The sequence below is a fragment of the Nansenia antarctica genome, assembly GCF_963989245.1.
Source record: "Nansenia antarctica genome assembly, chromosome: 1".
Classification (NCBI taxonomy): Eukaryota; Metazoa; Chordata; class Actinopteri; order Argentiniformes; family Microstomatidae; genus Nansenia; species Nansenia antarctica.
The window spans coordinates 18,132,125-18,153,161 of record NC_137674.1 but is presented as its reverse complement, the minus strand read 5'-3'; the positions used below and the strand labels follow the sequence as shown (position 1 = coordinate 18,153,161).

The 21,037-nt window shown below is 44.5% G+C and overlaps 1 protein-coding gene across 1 annotated transcript in view; it reads left to right on the top strand.

Annotated features, from left to right (window-relative positions):
- prkn (parkin RBR E3 ubiquitin protein ligase) overlaps nt 1-21,037 on the top strand; it is a 65,278-nt gene that overhangs the window by 29,671 nt on the left and 14,570 nt on the right. The gene's annotated exons all lie outside the window — the stretch shown is intronic.

The window sequence follows — 21,037 nt, the reverse complement described above, 5'->3', positions numbered from 1 at the left end:
TAAAAAATATGATGATAAATACATGTGGGATGGAGGTATGATGTGTGGTGCGTGCGCTCGCCAACTAAAGCACTTGATTACCGTTGATATAAACATACTATACTAGTCCATAAGCACAGTATGGGAGAACTTGGTGATAAGCATATTATAAGCATAAGAAATTACATAGAAGATGTAGTTGTGTTTTCCTGCTGGTCTCGCTGCCTGGGTTTGAACAGACTTTGAGATCAACTACAACGTCTCCATAGGCTACATTAGAACTTCGCATCCTTTGAAAAAAATGGTGTGATGTAAGGATCTTGTAACTTCGCAAACAATAGCAGCATTTCAATGTTGAGTTTATGTTGAACTGGAAAAGGTAGTGAGCAGTGAGCACAGAATTTCGTGTTTTGACTGGGAGTTCGTTAAAAATGCCTTTAAAAAAGCCTTTAATACATATAAATCTGCCATATCATACCTCCACTATGATTGGAAATTAAGTAGTGTCCAGTTGTGGAAATATATTTAGCAGTAGCAATATTGGGGCAGTTTTTATGCGCTATGCCCTGCTGGTTGCGCAATGCAGGACAGCTGTGAAAGGAGACTGACCAGGCAATAATCAGGGTCCATTCAGACATGCAGCGACCCTGCAAATTTCATGGAATTATACATGGTCTCGACCAGGGAAATTGCCTGTGCGGATTTCCCTGGTCAGTCCCATTCACACTTACACCGACCCTGGAAATGTCATGGAATCTACTGGGAAGGCTCGTATGTGTGAAAGGGGCTTAAATATTGACCCCCGAGGCGGCTCTAATAGTAGGTAAAATAGGCACGGCTGTTCTAGTGTTAATGTACTTCAATGGTGCGTGTGTGTGTGTTTGTGCTGTTGTGTTTGTGTATGAGTGCTTTTGTGTGTGTGTGTGTGTGTGTGTTTGTACTTTAGTTTTTTTGTTGTCGTGTGTAACAGGTACACAGGGAGCTATGATGCGTCCATCGCAGCAGTGCATAGTTAGAGGGAAGGTGCACGCCTACTTCCCACCTGCTTTGCAACCCTCTCATATTTACACCTCTACCGCCACTGGCTAGACTTTGTGGTGAACAGTCCGTGCGTGAGGTGCACGAACGTATCTTTGTGTGCGTGTGTGTGTGTGTGTGTGTGTGTGTGTGTGTGTCTGTGTCTGTGTCTGTGTCTGTGTACACGCGCGCGAGCGTGAGTTGTATTAAGGATGTTTTTGTCAGGGCTCTGTCAGTGATGGATTGTGGGTGCTTCCTGGCCGCAGAGAGAGGGAGATGGTATCGCCGTGCTCTCTTCACAGACACACACAGGGCTGTCCCCTTTCTCTGCCACTGAACCCCCCCTGAACCCCCCCCCCCCCCCCCCCCCCACAACTTTTGCTTTTCTTATTTCCCCTCCCCTATGGACGCTTCAGGCTTTTATTATGACCTCGCCCCTCCTCTCCCCTCTTTTCTCAAAGTCTTTGTCTTTCTCTCAACTCTCGTCCATCTTCTCTCTCGTTCGATATCACTCTTAGGCCGAGATTCCTCCTCCGTCTCCCTGTCCTCTGTCTCTTTCCCTCTCTTCTTACAGTATGTGCTTGCTAGTCCTTTCCTCCGTTTATCTCTCTTAGTTTAGCAGGTATTTGCGTGCGTGCGTGGATGCGTGCGTGCGTGCGTGCGTGCGTGTCCTCTGTGCCAAGCGGCGCTCCTTGTTTACTGTATTGAGACGATCCATCACCGTTTGTGCGTCTGCAGACGGGAGATTGTGCGGAAAGGTCAGACGTCACCTTCAGATGCCATTTACACTTTTAAATAACTTTCTAACAGTCTCGCCAAACACACGCCTGTCCAAAAGGCTCAGATGAAAAGGGAAACAAACTGTAGCTGTACTGAGCGACCGGCCATGCTGAGAAACAGAGTTGCAAGAGGCTGAAGCTTCTTTTCTTCACAGAAATATCACCCTATAATATATCAATAACCATATAAATCCTTTAAGAAATAGAACCCTGTTTTGAAATGAGGTTTTGACACACCTATCGGTACTACAGGGTTCAAAGACATGAAGTCAATGTGCCAAGAGTTTGGCCAAGCAGGTTTGTAGCCACGATCTGTACCCCATTATAATGCATACTGTCTGAAACATCGTCATGAAAATATGATAGGAGTTTTTTTAAATATATTTACTGGGTTCTCACAGGTCCTTGAAATCCTTGAAAGTTTGTGAATTTGACAAAAAAAGTCACAGCCTTAAAAGTTTTTGAAAATAGACATGGGTCATTGAAAGTGCTTGAATTCCCCTCTCTCTCTCTCTAAAACATATTTCACAATATATTGTTTTGCTGTGCTGTGGTAGAGAAGGCAAGAGACCATCTAGTGTTCACACATTCAAGTTCCTATTCTATAAATTCTCATCTAGATCTGTCTCAAACTATGCCGTGTTGGATCCTTGAATTTGAGGGAATTGAGTTTTGAACAATTTGATGTTTCAGAAGGTGTGGGAACCCTGTATATATATACACAGTGCCCTGTGTAAGTAATGTGAGAGTGTTCCTAATCAGTGGGCAAGTTTTTTTTTTAAAGTTATGGTGAGCATTCTTTGTTCATTGAATACAGAAGTCTCCTTTGGCCTACTAGCCCGTTTGCGATGGGTGAGCTTAGTGAGCTATAGCTTTTGCATTTAATGTTCTGACTTTTATTTAGAAAAATGTAAATACATTTCAGTGTTGTTAAAAATCAATGACACACTCGCTAGTCAACTAACTAGGGATGCTCCGATCTGGATTTTTGGGGCCGATACCGATCACCGATTTTTTTCCTCAAGATCAACCGATACCGATACCGATACCGATTTTTTTAAAAATACATAACTGTAGGCCTACTGACTGGATCGCCTACATATTTTTTGCTTTTTAGACAAAAGTTTTGATCCATTAGGCACCAAGCAAACGCAGACCCATTTTTATGGCATAGTAAAAGTCTGGCCTATCACCCAGTTAGGGCCTGAAGCCCAAGTCAGTGATATGGCTGTATAAAAGACATCATAAACGTGGCCTTCATGGTTTACATACTGTTACGTCCTCCTATGTTTTCTGTTCAGTTATCTGTCTTCCCCAGGAAAAAAAAAAAAAAAAAAGATCGGTTTTTGCGATCGGCCATTTTTGCCGATCACCGATCGAGTCATTTGGAGTGAAATCGGCCGATTTAAATCGGTGGCCGATAAATTGGAGCATCCCTAAACACAGCTTGTTTTTTTGAGCCTGCTAACAATGTGAAGTAGTGTTCTAGTTAACTAGGTAGCAGTGGGGATTACTCACCCAATCCATTGCATTGCAATATTTTGGCTTGACTAGCGAGTGTGTGAGATGTGATTTTCGGCCAAGTGTTTCCTTCATTTCGGTTTCTTCTTTGGCCAAGAAGTTTCATTTCGGTGCATCCCTACTATAAACCTAAAAAAAGGTTACACAACTCTAGTTTCCGTAATTATTTATCCGTAACAACTGGTTTCCGTATTTATGTATACAAAATATGATTCCCAAATGGAAAAAGCCTTGTGACTTGTGGCTAAGATACCTGATACAGCTGTTTGCTGGCAAGGTAGCTAGTCATGATTAGCGATTATGCTAACACAAACTTTGTAGGCATGTCAGTATCTTACCATCAAGAAGGGTGTTAATACATTTGGAAAGTGAATACTGTGTTTTTTTATTTTAGGAACTGTACTGGAAGACCCATCTGTGTAGCAAGACCCATTATTCACCCAAGTTTCATCACAATTATCCCAGTGGTGTCTGAGAAAAAGCTTATGACATATGAACGGACACTGTTTCATAGTCTGAGTCTCTGATTTCATCAGTGGGGGGCAATAAGGACCATGCAGTGTCGGAATAAGTGGCTGTCCTTTTTTTTTTATGTGAGTGAAAGATGTATGTGAAAGTGTTTTGAGTCATAGCAACAAAAGGTTTTCTACAAGAAGGGGGAAGGTCACTGTTACCAAGACTACCACTACCAATTCCTCACCTGATTAGAAGCACAAGATATGTCAAACCATCTATATCTCATTTAAAAGTGGTTTCGGAGAAAAAGCTTGCGACATTCGAATGGACAGAGGCTGAATCATAGTCGCCTCTCCGATTTCAGCGTGGGGGACAAAAAATGAAGACATGGAACCAAGCAGAATACCCTCACTTAACACTGACTCTAGGCTAGCTGACTATTGGCAGGTACTGTAACACAAGCATTACAATAGAAGTGGATCTGCGCTCTCTCTCCTTCTCTGTTTCTTGTTCCTCCTTTCCTCCATCTCTCATCCGCTACCTTCCTCTCCCCTTCCTCTCTTTGGAGCTGAGACAGTTCTGAGCGATCACATTTAGTTTGAGACTGTGTCCATTTTAGATTCCTCCCCCTTCCCTTCTCCTCAACACAACCTTGGGTAACATTTCTCCATTTCGTTAGGGGTCCACGGTGAAACTCATAGGCTCCCTCTCAAAGCACGCACGCACGCACACAGGGAGGGGGGGGGGGGGTCAAAGGTTAAGACCGCATCTTGTCCACTCTCTAAGCAGACAGTTCAGGGGTCAACCCTGTCCAGTAAACACTATCCCAGTTCTCAAGACAGTGTCGAGCCAGCACCACTAGCAGATCAACTACACGCGCGCAGGTAAACATCTGGGGATAAATGGTAAATGGACTGCACTTATATAGCGCCTTTTTTGCTGCTCCAAAGCTGCTCCAAAGCGCTTTACAACAGCCTCTCATTCACCCATTCACACACCAATGGCGGCAAGCTACCATGCAAGGAGCTGGCCCACTCACTGGAAGCAATTTGGGGTTCAGTGTCTTCCCAAAGGACACTTTGGCAAGATCGGCGTTTCGGGGCTCGAACCGCCGATCTGCCAACCTTGTGATCATTAGACGGCGGCTCTACCTCCTGCGCCACAGCCACCCCGGATAAATGCAAAGGCTGTCAGGGGGGGGGGGGGGTGCTCGGATGTACTTCCTGCATGGCGTCTCTTTGGGAGTCTCAGGGATTAGGTGGTGACCAGGGTTGCATGTTAAAGACGCCAAGCCAGTCTGTCGGCCTACGGGGGGGAGGCGAGATAAGGCGGAATTGCCGTCGCACCTGTTGGACTGAACCCCCTGACACGTTATCAGCTGTGAGAAATGTCCTGAAATGGCATCATGCCGCCCGCAGTCTCTGCAGTGTGGTAGGTAGGGGAGACCTCAGTCATAGCAGAGATACCGAGGTGTAACAGTTACCAGTCAAAGGTTTGGACACACTTCCCTGTTCAATTGAATGGGGAAGGGTGTCCAAACTTTTGACTGGTACTGTATAATCCTAGATTATTTATTTTTTAATAATAATAATAAAAAAACATATCTACTAAAGATTCATGTTGCTGTAGGATCTGCCGGGGGAGTTTTTCCTCTAAATCTGTCACAGGTTAATATTTCCATGGACGTATGCATTTGCTTTTAGAAGTTTAATCTTGTAAAAAACCTGTTATCTGCACTTGATTAATATTCTTATGGGGGGCCTCTCTGCGTGTACAGTATCTGCAGTAGGGTTATATTCTTGGAGGATTTGTATCAGCGCCAAGATAAATGTTCTAGGAAGAACATTGAGCATTTGGCTGTAGATACTGTGTAGTGTTTAGACCTTTGTGTGTGTGTGCGTGCGTGTGTGCATGCATGCGTGCGTGCGCAGCTCCTCAACTACAAAGACTCCTTCATGAAGAGAAGATAAGGCCAGTGAGAGAATCTCAGTTTTGAAGGAGGCTTAAAGATGTGTTTCCAGGCCCCTTGTGCCTTGTGCCAGGGTCTTTTGTCTCCGCTTTGGAGGTTGAATGAGAAGTGGTGAGAACACTGAGGCTTCCACAATGACGCTACTCTCTTGGAAGAGGAGCTGAAGTTGTTGCCAGCTAAACCCCCCTCTGTAAATTGGCCATGGATATATCATCAACAAACAATATGGGCTGTTTGCCATTTTGTGAGTCATCAACCTTAGGAGGTTGTTGGTTCAGGTCCCAGACTTGAGCAGGGCGGGGGGGGGGGGGGAGTCATCTTATTGAGAAAAAAAAAACCTTGAACATGGCTGTCTCTAACCAACACTCTCACTATCTCCTTCAGAACAACCTCCTTGACTCTCACCAATTGGGATTTAAGGCTGGTGACACTCTGTTGACACTGCTCTCCTTGCTGTCACGGAGGCCCTCCACTCGGCTCCGGCTTAAAGAGGGAAACTTTGTCGTGAATGAGTGAGTTTTTACTTCCAGTCTCCCCTGGAGGAGAGGTATATGTTCTAGAACCTCAAATTCCCAACTCAGTGTTCTAGAACCTCAAGCTCTGTGTTCTTTCTGTTTAATGTATAACATGAGATGGGGTGAAGAATATCTGGGTCAAACGTTGAATAATAGAAAACAAAAAAGCACTTTAGAATAGAGTTCCCAACTCCATGTGGATAAATGATGTATGGATGGGTTGTAACCTTGTCTCCACTGTACCACTGCTATGGGCTTCCGGTGACACTGTGTACATAGTGATAGTTTTCTGATGTTTTTTTTATTTTATGTGTTGGCTACTGACCTTTAGGCTGACATTTAACACTAGAACGGCCGTGCCTATTTTACCTACTATAAGAGCCGCCTCGGGGGCCAAATGACCATAGTTTTTTCCAATGGGAAGCTGCTACTTACACACAACGTCCACTAGTTGGCACGTCTTGTAAATTAGCCTGCCTCCTACATAGAAAAACTGCAAAATAGCTTCATACTAACTCATCCTGATGTGATTTTGAAAATGTAAGGATACTGGGTGGTAGAACGCACGGATACTGGGTGGTAGAACACACATATCTAGGAAAAGTCATGAAAGGAGGGTCCTGAAGTTTGATTGAATGCAAAACAAATACTCACAGGGTCAAATGACCCCACCCACAGCTGTTATAGTGTTAACTCACCAGACAGACAGACAGACAGACAGACAGACACTGAGCCTTGCCAGTGGCGTTGTCATTGCCTCAGAGCTGTGGACAGAGCAGGCTGCATTAATCCTCATCAGGGTGGCTGTCAGCGCTGGGAGGGAACGACACACCGTACTCCTTAATCACAGAGATAATTAGGAGATAATTAGTCGGTTGGAAATTTTAATTAGAAAAAAAAGAAAAATCTGTTTCACTACTGTAGTCAGAAGCCAGGTTGATGTGCAGTCTGGCTGTACATTTGGTCCTGGCTGTCAGGAATGAGGATGTGGAGGGGAGGGGGGTATGTGTGGGTGGGTGGGAAGGCAGGCTTTTTATATGGGGCCTAAGTGGAAGTGTTGGCTGAGGGGAGGGGCCGGAGTTTAAGGGTACATGTGTCTGAGGTGCCTCTCTCTCTCTCTCTTTCTCTCTCTTTCTCTCTCTTTCTCTCTCTGTCTCTCTCTGTCTCTCTTTCTCTCTCTTTCTCTCTCTCTCTCTCTCTCTCTCTCTCTCTCTCTCTCTCTCTCTCTCTCTCTCTCTCGCTCATCTCTACCTCAGCCCACCAAAGAGAAGACACTTCCAACGTCAGAGAGAGGGGTGGAGGGAGGGAGGAAGGGAAGGAGGTATAGACAGGAAGAGAGAAGACTCTTTAAGATGATCAAGAGAAATTTGGAACACACACACACAGGACATTTTATGGATATTAAAAATTAGATGGGTGGGGGGGGGGGGCTTCAATTCCTTGATAAGTGGAGGGACGCCAGAGGCCAGTAAGTAAAGTAGTTACCAATATAGGTTTGAGATACAGTGTCAAGTATTGGAAAGAGGGCGGAAGCATTTTGTCTTCGTTTAGCTCTCTACTTCAACAGTTTGGATTTGAACCAAGGTGTGTAACCAAAGCAAAGCAAAGGTTATAGTAGAGATTCTCAAATGTAATTATTTTTTTCCATATTGGTTTCAACATTTGGAAATGACAACCATTGCTATACGTACTATTTCAGGGAACCAATAGTGTTTGAGAATTGGCGGGAAGTACCTAAAAGAGTACTGGAGGGTGTTGGGTCGGGAAGTCCTGGATATTAAGGGGTAACCAGACCCCGGTTGAAGTACCCTGTTAACCGAGTGAGAAGGGGAGGACATTGCGGGTGGGGTAGCGTGTACGGCAGGGTGGGGTAGCGTGCACGGCAGGACTGCGAACCCAGGCCAGGGGGAGTCCGGTGCAGGTCCCACGTTAGCGTGCCTCCACTCACAAGGAAAGAATGGTGTTACGAAATATTGTATGAAAATAATAGTGTCAGAAAAGGGATAGTTGAGTAAAGCGCCCTGGAGCAACTGGTCTAGGCCGAGTGCTCCCTGGCTTGGTATCACTCAAATATCACTTGCACATTTTTATTTTCTTACTATGCTCCTCTTGCTGTATTTTTAAATAATGTATGTAAAGCACTTTGAATTGCCCCTGCTGTATGAAATGTGCTATACAAATAAACTTGCCTTGCCTTGTTGTGGACAGATGAGACAAACATTAAGATCTACCAGAGTGATGGCAAGTCTAAAGCGTGGAGAAAAAAGGAACTGCCTGATATCCCTGGCATTCCACCTCATCTGTGAAATAATGGTGGAGGGGAGGTTATGGCATGGGCTTGTATGGCTGCTACTGGAACTGGTTCACCTGTCTTCATTGATGATGTCACAGCTGAACATCTTGTCTTCATTGATGATGTCACGGCTGAACATCTTGTCTTCATTGATGATGTCACTGCTGAACATCTTGTCTTCATTGATGATGTCACTGCTGAACATCTTGTCTTCATTGATGATGTCACTGCTGAACATCTTGTCTTCATTGATGACGTCACGGCTGAACATCTTGTCTTCATTGATGATGTCACGGCTGAACATCTTGTCTTCATTGATGATGTCACGGCTGAACATCTTGTCTTCATTGATGATGTCACGGCTGAACATCTTGTCTTCATTGATGATGTCACTGCTGCACCAAATGCTTCCAAGCTTCAAGTTTATTGTTACATTTACATTTGTCTAAAGTAAGTGAACCAACATACATACATGACTGTCATCATAAGCAAGACCTTCCATAACATACACAGTATACTGACTTTGAATTAAATCCCATCAGAATATCAATTGACTAAATACAGCTGGTAGTTTAGTCAAGAATGATAATCCTACAGCAGACTGACATTGTTGGGTGGTAAACCTCAGTCAGTAATAACAGTCATTAATGGCCTCTCACTTCCTGCAGTCTGTGGGTCACCTGATTAACCTGCAGATTCTGTTATTCCCCTGTTGCTCAGCATTACTATTAGTTCCTTGTTACATCCCATTATACAAGTGGAACAGTAGAATACTTACAATTCAGTTCCTCCACAAGAGAAATAAAGTGGCAGTAGTTTAAAAAAAAAGCGAATAAGGCAAGATTAATAAAATGGCAGTAGTTGTAAGAGACAAGTGAGATAACTAGTGTGACAATAGTTGTAAAAGACAAATACGACGAGACAAACTGAGCAATACGATAGTGGTAGTAATACAATAGCAGAAGTATTACACTAGGTGGCAGTGGATGGTAGAGGTAGTATTTGAATATATTGACTGTGTGCTTAAGGGTAGGTAGTCTGTGTGTGTGGGGTGTGTTGAGTGATAAATAGTCACTTGCCCTCAGTAGGCTTGTTTATGAGCCTGATCGCCTGGGGGAAGTAGCTGTTGGTTAGCCTGGGGGAAGTAGCTGTTGGTTAGCCTGGGGGAAGTAGCTGTTGGTTAGCCTGGGGGAAGTAGCTGTTGGTTAGCCTGGGGGAAGTAGCTGTTGGTTAGTCTGGGGGAAGTAGCTGTTGGTTAGCCTGGGGGAAGTAGCTGTTGGTTAGCCTGGGGGAAGTAGCTGTTGGTTAGCCTGGGGGAAGTAGCTGTTGGTTAGCCTGGGGGAAGTAGCTGTTGGTTAGCCTGAAGTAGCTGGAACCACCTTTTTCGCCCAGAGAACTGCCGCTCACTGAATATTTTCTTTCTCTTTTTCTGACCATTCTCTGTAAACCCTTTGAGATTTGTGCATGAAAATCCCAGTAGATCAGCACGTTCTGAAATACTCAAAACAGACCATCTGGCACCAACAACCATGCCACGTTCAAAGTCACTTAAATCACCTTTCTTCCCCATTCTGATGCTTGGTTTGAACTTCAGCAGATCGTCTTCACCATGTCTACATGCCTAAAATGCATTGAGTTGCTGCCACATGATTGGCTGATTAGATATCTGCGTTCACAAGCAAAAACAAAGTGTACCTAATGAAGTGGCCGGTGAGTGTATATCGCGCCTTATTCCAAAGCGCTTTACAATGGCCTCTCATTCACCCATTCACACACCAACGGCGGAAAGCTACCATGCAAGGCGCCGGCCCGCTCATTGGGAGCAATTTGTGGTTCAGTCAGTGTCTTGCCCAAGGACACCTCGACATGTGGCCAGCCGGGGTTTAGAACCGCCGATCTGCGATCATTAGACTTTACCGACTCTACCTCCTGAGCCACAGCCGCATCATCATACGTGGCTATGCTACAAACCTTTCCTTCACAAGGCGAGAGCAAGCAGGTGGAAGACAAATTGTCCCAAATGATGACACGCAGAGTCATACCAGGTCTTAACAGCCCTCTCTCTTCAGGTAGAACCAGTGTTTCATTCAGTGCATCAAGGAACGTGATGAGGCGTTCTCTGTATTGTACGGGCCAATAGTTGGTGTGTGGCAAAGGACTCCATCATTGGAGACGGCAGCACACGGTGATATGGGTTCCCCTCCCACCTGGCCCTGTAACAGTGGCCCTCTGCCCACTGACGTTCCTCCTCCCGCATCTCCTCACTTTAGAGAGCTTGAAACTGGCTTCATCCACATACCGTGACGTTAGAATTATAAGGTTCTATCTACATTTTTGTCAAAATTGAGTTTTTTACATAATCTGATCCATTAGGTGTTTATGTGTGGTGTTATTTTTTTAAATGTTGACATTTTTTAGTTAGTAATTAATAAAACACAAAGGTTCCATCTCACAAAACATAATGGCATGTAAAATCTTTGACGCTCAATATCTCTGAACTACCCTAAACGGAGATAGAACCTTATCATTCTAAGCTCACGATACAATGAATATGTGATGTGCCCCTTCCACTTCAAGCTCCACTATTCTCTAAGAAAAAAAAGCTAATTCATGAAGCTTATTATCCCAGTTGCATAAATACAGCAACTGTATGGTGTGACATGGCATTACAATAACACATCCTTAACCTGCACATACTGTGAGTCTGGCCTTTTTCACCATGTCAGACTTTCTTTGGAAATGGAACTGTGTACAGCTGCTTCATGGTTTTGTGTAAGGACTGGATCAATAGTAGACTCTCTCTCACTGTTGACGTTTCTAAACGCCCCCTGATCTGCAATTACTGCTGTCTGGGTTTCAAGCAGTCTGATGGCATTGTTTGCCACGGCCGTATCTCCAATGGCAGCCTCCTGTTCAGCACTTCTTCTTTCTTCTGCAGTGCACCAGTGTGTGGTCGTCTGTGGATTCTATGAAGTAAATGCAAAAAAGCATGTAAAAATTGATATTGATATTATTATTATAAGTTGGTCTTTTTTTGGCCCTTTTCTTGGCCCTGCTGCTTGGCCAGGGAGAACATGGCAGGAATAGTTTTTCGTAGGCCCACAAATGTATTTCGTTTTTTAATAAAATGCAGTAATGTAAATATGTGCACACCCCGCCTCCGATCCTGATGTGCATGAAGTCCTCATGAAGTGACCTGGTCAGGATCGGAGGCGGGATGCGGACAGATGGCGTGGTATCTATTGTCAGACTTCTTTGGAATGAGACTTATAAACCCAAATGTTCTAGTGAGAACACACCCTTAGAATATTTGAGTGAAATATTGATATTTGAGTGAAAACTGTGGAATTGTGCTTAGCAGTTTAGCAGTCTTGTTGTTGATACATGAGCTTCAAGTTTTCAGACTTGTTTGCATAGTTCCATTTTTTGTGTGTGTGCAATGGAGATAAAGTGTAAAAATGAGACGGGGAGGCTTTCAAACCCCCTTTATCGGTGGCGGGGTGCCCGAGGCCAGGGGAGAGGGTGAAATATGGCACATACCTCTCTGCTGAGGAGACACTAACCACACTTTTATATGAGTATTGATTCAATGCCCCTTTCTTTGTGGGAAAAGTCTTTTTTTCCGTTATCTGTCTCTTGCAGTTATTAAAGTGGAAATAGAGTTATAATTCTGATGGATTTTCTCAGGTTGAAGAATCTTTCATCCATTGTGGATGTGAATGTGACCTGTTCTCTGTCTCTCATACTGTACCACAAATGAGGTTTGAATGGGAGGAGAACTTACTACAGGGCACTTTAGCAGAAATATGAAATTGGTCATTCATGGGTAATATGAGTAGTAATAGAGCTGAGCCAAATGTGGGATTACTTTACACTGAACCCTGTCATATTTTACACCTATAGTGTGATGTCATAAAACTTCCAATAAGTGCAGTCTCCAATAAACGCCCTTCTCCGCGTCCAGCCCACTAATGACATTGAAGCAAATAAGCACCTGTTCCTAATACACTCTGGGTCAAATAAATTGTTCAACGGTATGCGTTCTCTGTTGGTATTAGCAGATGATTATAAAGCACTGTCTTATCGCAGGTTTGCGCAGCAGTTTGGCAACAGCAGCAGGTACAACAATAACCGCCAGGATTTATCGTCAATATTGTCGTGGGGAGGTGGAGTTTTTAGGAGCCAAGTGACAATATTGGTGATAAATCATGGCTCAGATGGAATTATTGCTTCTATTCAACGGCTACACAACAAATCTCAAAATCGTGCCAAGAAAACAATGCTTTAAGTATTTATTATTTGATGGATTAGATTATTTGAAGCACTCCCTCAGAATAAGTATATATTTGGGTAACACTTTGTATGAGGCACACACATAATCGTTATAATCGTTATAAGGCATGTATGGTGTCTTATCATGTCATTCATGCTATGTCTGTCTAGAACAATGATCTTTTACATACTAAACATACCTCAAAACAAACAACAACTGAAGATGGCTGCAGTACAGGCCTGGCAGAGCATCACAACAATATCCTGTCTACCCAGGGTCCAGTATGTATTGGTTGCAGACTTAAGAAGAAGAAATCGGACCTTGATGGTCTTTTAATGGCCACACACGGCAGTTTTACACTCTGATCACACACATGCAAGTTTTTAGGTGAACACACACACAAACACAAGCACATGCACTATCTTCGGCGGGTCGCCAGGTGGAAATTGTCCTCTGCCTTTGTAACCCATCCGGGCTGCCATTCCTCCACTGGCAGCCAGGGGCAGCGGTCGCCCTTTTGGCGCGGCTTGAACCGACGCCCGGCGCCCCGGGGACCAAGTAGCGTTCTTCACCGTCGTGGTCAGGGACGGGTGTTCACTTTGGCATGTCTTTCCATGTGGGGTGAAAGAGACCCCTAGTGGACATGGGGGGAACATGCCAACCCCAAGCCCCCCAAGACTTCAGGCAGTTATTAGTCTACCAACTACTAAACATGAGTGCTTTATTTGGATATTATATGATTTCTTTTCCAGTACTTTTGGAGCCCTGAAATAGGCAAAGAATGTTTAAAAAATGATCTAATCTGAAAAGGAAAACCAAGGTGGAGGTGGCTGTGGCTCAGGAGGTAGAGTCGCCGTCTAATGATCGCAAGGTTGGCAGATCGGCGGTTCGAGCCCCGACTGGCCACATGTCGAAGTGTCCTTGGGCAAGACACTGAACCCCAAATTGCTCCCAATGAGTGGGCCAGCGCCTTACATGGTAGCTTGCCACCATTGGTGTGTGAATGTGTGTGTGAATGGGTGAATGAGAGGCCGTTGTAAAGCGCTTTGGAATAAGGCGATATATAAGTCAGTCCATTTACCATTTGGTGGTGGTGGTGAGTGCATTTCCACTTCAGCTCATCTCTTGCTTCCGACTCACAGTGCTATCTAGTGGTTTTCTGCAAATTAACCAGCGTGTGTGAAAGTGATGCCTGGTGAAGGACTTGGCCATGAGATAAGTTGCTCTCTCTCTCTCTCTCTCTCTCTCTCTCTCTCTGCTGCAGTGCTTTTAAGTCCCCATGACTTTGAAGTGAAGGCAATTGGTTCTCACTTTGGTATCGCCATGGAAACACACAGAAACCTGTCCATAAAGGGGTTCTGTAATGTGTGTGTGTTTGTGTGATTGGAGAGGTGTGTTACTATGCGTGCGTGCGTACATGGGTTGTGCACTCTCCTCCAGGCTCTTGGGTGTGCAACCGCAAAGTGTCACCGTGAGTGAAGATCATCACTCATCCCTCTTCTATACTCTGGTGTGTGTATGCGTGTGTGTGTGTGTGTGTGTGTGTGTGTGTGTGTGTGTGTGTGTGTGTGCTGGTGTGTGTGCTGGTCTGGAAGTTGGTTCTTATCACTCACTCACATATGGTGTCAGTATGACTTCAGAGGCATGTAATGGTGACACATAATTTAAGGTTGGATTGTGTGTCTATCTCAGGTGTGTGTGTGTGTGTGTGTGTGTGTGTGTGTGTGTGTGTGTGTGTGTGTGTGTGTGTGTGTGTGTGTGTGTGTGTGTGTGTGTGTGTGTGTGTGTGTGTGTGTGTGTGTGTGTGTGTGTGTGTGTGTGTGTGTGTGCGTGCGTGTGTGTGTGTGTCAGTATGACTTTAGAGGCATGTAATGGTGACACACAATTTAATGTTGGTGTGTGTAGCTATCTCAGGTGTGTGTGTGTGTGTGTGTGTGTGTGTGTGTCAGTATGACTTGAAAGTCATGTAATGGTGACACACAATTTAAGGTTGGTGTGTGTAGCTATCTCAGGTCTGTGTGTGTGTGTGTGTCAGTATGACTTCAGAGGCATGTAATGGTGACACACAATTTAATGTTGGATTCTGTAGCAATCTCAGGTGTGTGTGTGTGTGTGTGTGTGTGTGTGTCCGTCCGTCCCGTCCTCTGAGAACCATCTAGCAGCGAGCGGTCTTCCCTGAGTCGTGAGGTCCCAGGGCTTCTGCTTGTCCCTCCCCGTCCCCTCCACAGACACACACCAAACAACACACACTTTCCTCCCCAGGTATCAGCCAAAGTGTGTGTGTGGCGTCGCGCGTGCGTGTGCGTTGACATATGGGGCCATGTGTCGTGCTGTGCGGAAGGGGAAGGGAGACAACATGTCGTTTGTCACAAGGCAGCCATAAAAATGACTAAACCTCACTCGCCTGAGCGTCAGGAGACAGCCGCCATGGTAACTTTGAGCCGAGAGGGAAAGGTGAACGGCGGTAATGGAACTCATTTGTCAAAAAAAAAAACTGACCTTGTCCAGGACGGCTTCTGTCTTTAACAGGCATGTAAAAAAAAGAAAACCCAAAAATTCTCATAATGCGAAAGATACAAACCTCACAGGCCTTTCCTGCCTGGTCCCAGAGGGTAAAGGCGTCGGTTAAGGGCCTCTGAACTGGACCGGCGCTAGTCACTTCGTGACGTTAGAATTATAAGGTTCTATCTCCATTTTTGTCAAAATTGTGTTTTTTACATAATCTGATCCATTAGGTGTTTATTAATGCCTGTGTGGTGTTATTTTTAAAAAGTTGAATTTTTTTGAGTTAGTAATTAATAAAATACAAAGGTTCCATCTCACAAAACATAATGGAATGTAAAAACTTTGACGCTCAATATCTCTGAACTACCCTAAACGGAGATAGAACCTTATAATTCTAAGCTCATGACTTTCACTGATACGACGTAAAAATACGTATGTATGCAGATGTGTAATGAATAATTCAAATGATGACCGTTAACTTGGAGTCGGACCCTGTTGTCTCCGAGGAGAGAGAGGTCAAGTAAAGTGGAGGAGACCAGTGACCTTTTTAATCTTACGGTATGTTGTATTAACACTAGAACAGCCGTGCATATATTACCGACTCTTAGCGCCGCCTCGGGGGGGCAAATGACCATAGTCTTTCCAATGGGAAGCTGCTACTGACACACAACGACCACTAGTTGGCTCGTCTTGTAAATTAGCCTGCCTCCTACACCGAAAACAGCAAAAATAGCTTCATACTAGCTTATCCTGATGTGATTTTGAAAATGTAAGGATACTGGGTGGTAGAACGCACATGTCTTGGAAAAGTCATGAAAGGAGGGTCCTGAAATTTGATCAAGTAAAAAGATAAAAGAAAATGTACTCACAGGGTCAAATGACACCATCGATGGGTGTTCTAGTGTTAAATTCTCCCCTGGTGCTAGGAACTAACTGTGGCTCATGAGGTAGAGCTGGCGTCTAATGATCTCAAGGTTGGTAGTTCGATCCCTGGCTAGGCCATGTGACAAGGTGTCCTTGGGCAAGACACTGAACCCCCAAATTGCTTCCAATGAGCGGGCCCGGCATCTTGCACGGTTGCTTGCCGCCATTGGTGTGTGAATGTGTGTGTGAATGTGTGTGTGAATGGGTGAATGGGTGAATGAGATGCCCTTGTAAAGTGCTTTGGAATAAGGCGCTATATAAATGGCTCTGGCTTCCCCCTCCCCCCCGTCCCCAAGTCTGCCCAGGACTGAATACGCACTGGACTCACTGAAAAACTTTGCACTGCACTTTATATGTAGCACTAGTCTCCAATGCACTGTTGTCTGTCCTGTGTTGTCCTGTTTTTTGTATTTGTTTTTGTATTCATGTATACACGTGAAAAAAGTATAAACGCACTTACTGTAACGCCAAAGCAAATTCCTATATGTGTATGCATAATGGCAATAAACGTAATCTGAATCTGAATAAATGCAGTCCATTTACTGTTTACAATCAGCACGGCCATGCTGGTGGACAGTGGTTTGGTCAGAGAAGGAAGGGAGGAAGGGTCCATGTCAGTGGAACACTCCTGGTATTCACTGGGGATGATTGCAGGCCATGGTCTGCTGAAGTATTGATTGTCTCTGGAATTAGACATTTGTTTAGTACTTCCCAGTTTGATTATGCTTTCAGATGCTAATCGGGTTCTTGTGTCTTCAGAGAGCTTGATTTCTTAGCTCCGGAATATTGAGCAGGTTCACAACTACAGTTTTTAGCTTCGCAAACAATGCTGTGCAAGGTTCAAATGAAACAGGAGTGTTTTTGAATGACCGGTTGGGGAACGGTAGTAACAATGGTGCTGATTGGATGAATTTCTCCAGCTTGTCACACCACGCAGCACCCACCGAACGGGAGCAAAATAGCTTCACAGAAAGATTAAAAACGTCAGTATCGAAGCTGTCAGCGTCCTTTGAGAAGTGTCTTAGTCCAGAGTATAGTACAATATTACTGTGGCACATGACCAAACTCAGCAGTGTTGGACCAGGCTTCTCTTAAAAAATAAATGTTCTCAATCAGACTAACCTGGATAAATAAACATAAAAAAAAAAAGATAATACAAATGTGTGTGAGAGAGAGAATGAACACTAGAACAGCCATGGGTGGGGTCATTTGACCCTGTGAGTAAAAAATAAATAACTAATAACTAAGGACCCTAGATATGTGCGTTCTACCACACAGCATAACTTACATTTTCAAAATCACATCAGGATAAGCTAGTATAACGCTATTTTGCCGTTTTTCTATGTAGGAGGCAGGGCTAATTTACAAGACGCGCCAACTACTGGTCTTTGTGTGTACGTAGCACGTTTCCCATTGGAAAGACTATGGTCATTTGACCCCCAGAGGTCGGCGCTAAAGGCCAATGCACACGGCGTGCGATTTTGTCGCACCGCGAATTCGATTCCATTGTTTTGAATGAGACAATGCACACGGCGTGCGATGCGATATTGTCGCACGACAACATTCGATTCTCAATTCACACCACCGAAGTCGGACCAGGCAGGCTGAGAATCGAATGTTGTCGTGCGACAAAATCGCACGCCGTGTACATTGGCCTTAAGAGTCGGTAAAATAGCCACGGCTGTTCTAGAGTTAACGAATGAATGAGTGTGTGCCTCATTTCTAATTCGCACCAGGCCATTACCTTCTCAGCCCAGTCCCACTGTCCCTGGCTCATGACCAGAACCTAATGAGAGGGATCTGTATCTCTCTGCCTCGACCCGGAGACACGCACGCACAGTTGGCAGGGGGGCATAACCTTCACCAGGACTCTGTCTGTGTCCTTAATTGATTGATTAACGCCGCCATACAGATAGACACTCCGCAGTGTCGTAATCAAGACGTCAATCATGTTTGTCGTCCTCCTTGTTTTTAAGTGCAGGTCAGTAGCCAGATCATGGTTGTGTGTGTGTGAGGACACGATATGGGGAGATATTCGACTGATATGGGGAGGATTGTGTCGACATCCGATCAGGAATCCTCAGAGCATCCAGAGAGGAGGAGGAGGAGGAGAACAGATCTACTACAGACTCCTCCTCGGAGCAACCAGCAACCAGCCCCAGGCCCCAAAGTCTTAGCGGATATTTTCCAAAACATTACATAAGCCCTGTAGCAACAGCTGTGCACTCCGACGGGGGTTCCTCATGCATCAGACCCCCCTCCCCGGGAAACACACTGGGAATGGTAATTAACAGAGAGGAATTGCTAAATTAAGCTAGAACAATCACAGCGGGGTCATTATGCGGCGTGTCAGTGCGTGTCTCGATCCGAACAGCAGAGGAGCAACGATTTGAGATTGAAACATTTACAGTTACCCAAAAAAATGTTGTTATTTTGAAGTTTTTTTATTTTTTATATATACAGAAATCATGATGGGTCTTAAATGTTTAGACAGCTTGGTTACGTGAGAGAGAGAGAGGGAGAGGGAGAGGGAGAGAGAGGGAGAGAGAGGGAGAGAGAGGGAGAGAGAGAGAGAGAGAGAGAGAGAGAGAGAGAGAGAGAGAGAGAGAGAGAGAGAGAGAGAGAGAGAGAGAGAGAGAGAGAGAGAGAGAGAGAGAGAGAGAGAGAGAGAGAGAGAGAGAGAGAGAGAGAGAGAGAGAGAGAGAGAGAGAGAGAGAGAGAGAGAGAGAGAGAGAGAGAGAGAGAGAGAGAGAGAGAGAGAGAGAGAGAGAGAGAGTGACTTACTTTATAGCCAACTTGTTGTCCTATTTTTTGTTCAAGTACCATCTACTGATATTACAGGCTAATCTTGACCTTGACCATATTGCACTTCTGTTCTTCTTCCATTCACACTCCTCAGCCATACAAGCTCAATACTGACATCTTAAGGAGCAATTTACACTCTGGTATGAAGCAATCGATAACCACTATTGAGCCTCAGTGGTTAAACCACAGGCAAGGCAACTGAGAGAAGCTGATCCGCTTCTTAACTTGTTGTCCTTTTGTTTGACTGGAAGAATGAACCTCACTGAACGAGTCTAGATTAGAATGATGCAATATTATGATGCAGGTTTCTGAATCCTTATTTGACCTATGACCTCATTGCTTTTAGTTGAAGTGTCTTCGAAACATAGCTCAGACTACAGTATCCCTCTCTCCCCATCTCTTAGTGTTTCAGTTTCTCAGTTTCACTGTCTTGTTTCCACAGTTTCACGATGCAGTGTTGTCTTGGTCTGACATGACTGTCTATCGCTCTCTCACGGTCTCTCTTTCTTTCATTTTCATTCTGCAAGTTCACCTCCTATGTCACCACATCACCATGGCAACATCATGTCACTCTCTCCCTGCCACTGTCTGTATCTTCAATTACATTTAGACAAAAGTCTGTTTCTTTTTCCTTCCTTCCTTTTTTTTTTTTTTTTTTTACATTCCTCCCCTCCGAACTGTCCCCTCCTGGCTAGGCCTTGTGTGATTAGCTTTCGTCTGAGGGATTTGCATAAGAACTGTGAGACCGTTGCCATGCAACATTAGCATGCTGAAGCCTGCAGAGCCTGACTGTGTGTGCAAGTCTAAGGGTGTGTTCTCACTAGAACATTTGCTTCACTTGGAATCGGAGTTTAGGATAAAGTTCGCTTTGCTCTGCGTCGTTTGGAGCTGTGAGAACGTCGCTCCCGGAGCAAACACCCGTCGGATGCTCCGCTTGAAAAGGGTGGTTTTGTTCCGGTTAGAAACATCTATCACTTCGCTTTTGGTGAGAACGCTGCTCGAGGCTGACCAATCAACTACCACGTCTGTTGCTTCGATTGCGTATGATGGGCTGTGAGAACGCAAATCAGAGAAATAATTAAATGTTGCGAACTCATCCACTTGCTCCGGGTCATGATTCAGACTTTCATGTGAGAACATGACCTAACTGTAGTTGAAAGAAAGTGAGATAGTAGGATGGATGAAGATGACAGATAGATAAGAGCAGGCTGTACAGTAAGATAGATAGATGACAGACAGATAAGAGCAGGCTGTACAGTAAGATAGATAGATGACAGACAGATAAGAGCAGGCTGTACAGTAAGATAGATAGATGACAGATAGATAAGAGCAGGCTGTACAGTAAGATAGATAGATGACAGACAGATAAGAGCAGGCTATACAGGAAGATAGATAGATGATAGATAGATAAGAGCAGACTATACAGTAAGATAGATAGATGACAGATGATAGATAGGCAAGAATAGATGGATCAATACAATTATGCGGTTAGTTAGTAGAGTATAGTTCTTCCTCATACTTATAGCCACTATTAAGCAGAGACGTGCGGTGTCATACTCCAATGAAAATAGCTTTTTTTTTTTTATCATAAAATTAAAATAAATATTAGGATTTTTCTACTGGTTTGTTATAAATGTAATTTCTGGATGATTCCAATAATCTTTTAGTCAAAAATTGCCAAATTTGCAGAGCTGCGATGCAAACACAGGGAGAGGCGAGAGGTGCGGCAGCGACGAGCTCAACTTCACCTGATTGGTCGACCCCTCAGAAGCTGGATGGAGCGCGGGCGATACACGCCATGTACATCCGTGTTGGTTTCCTTCTCTTTTTGTCATCACCCCACCCCCACCTCCACCACACCTTCATTCACACACTGAGCAGATTGAGCACTGTTATGCAGCTTTGGCTGAGATATCATCTGGCCTGCTCTCTAGACCACCACACATCTGGTCTGGGACGTCCGTAAACAGCCAGCAGCAGGATTCTGCTGATGGGTGGTGA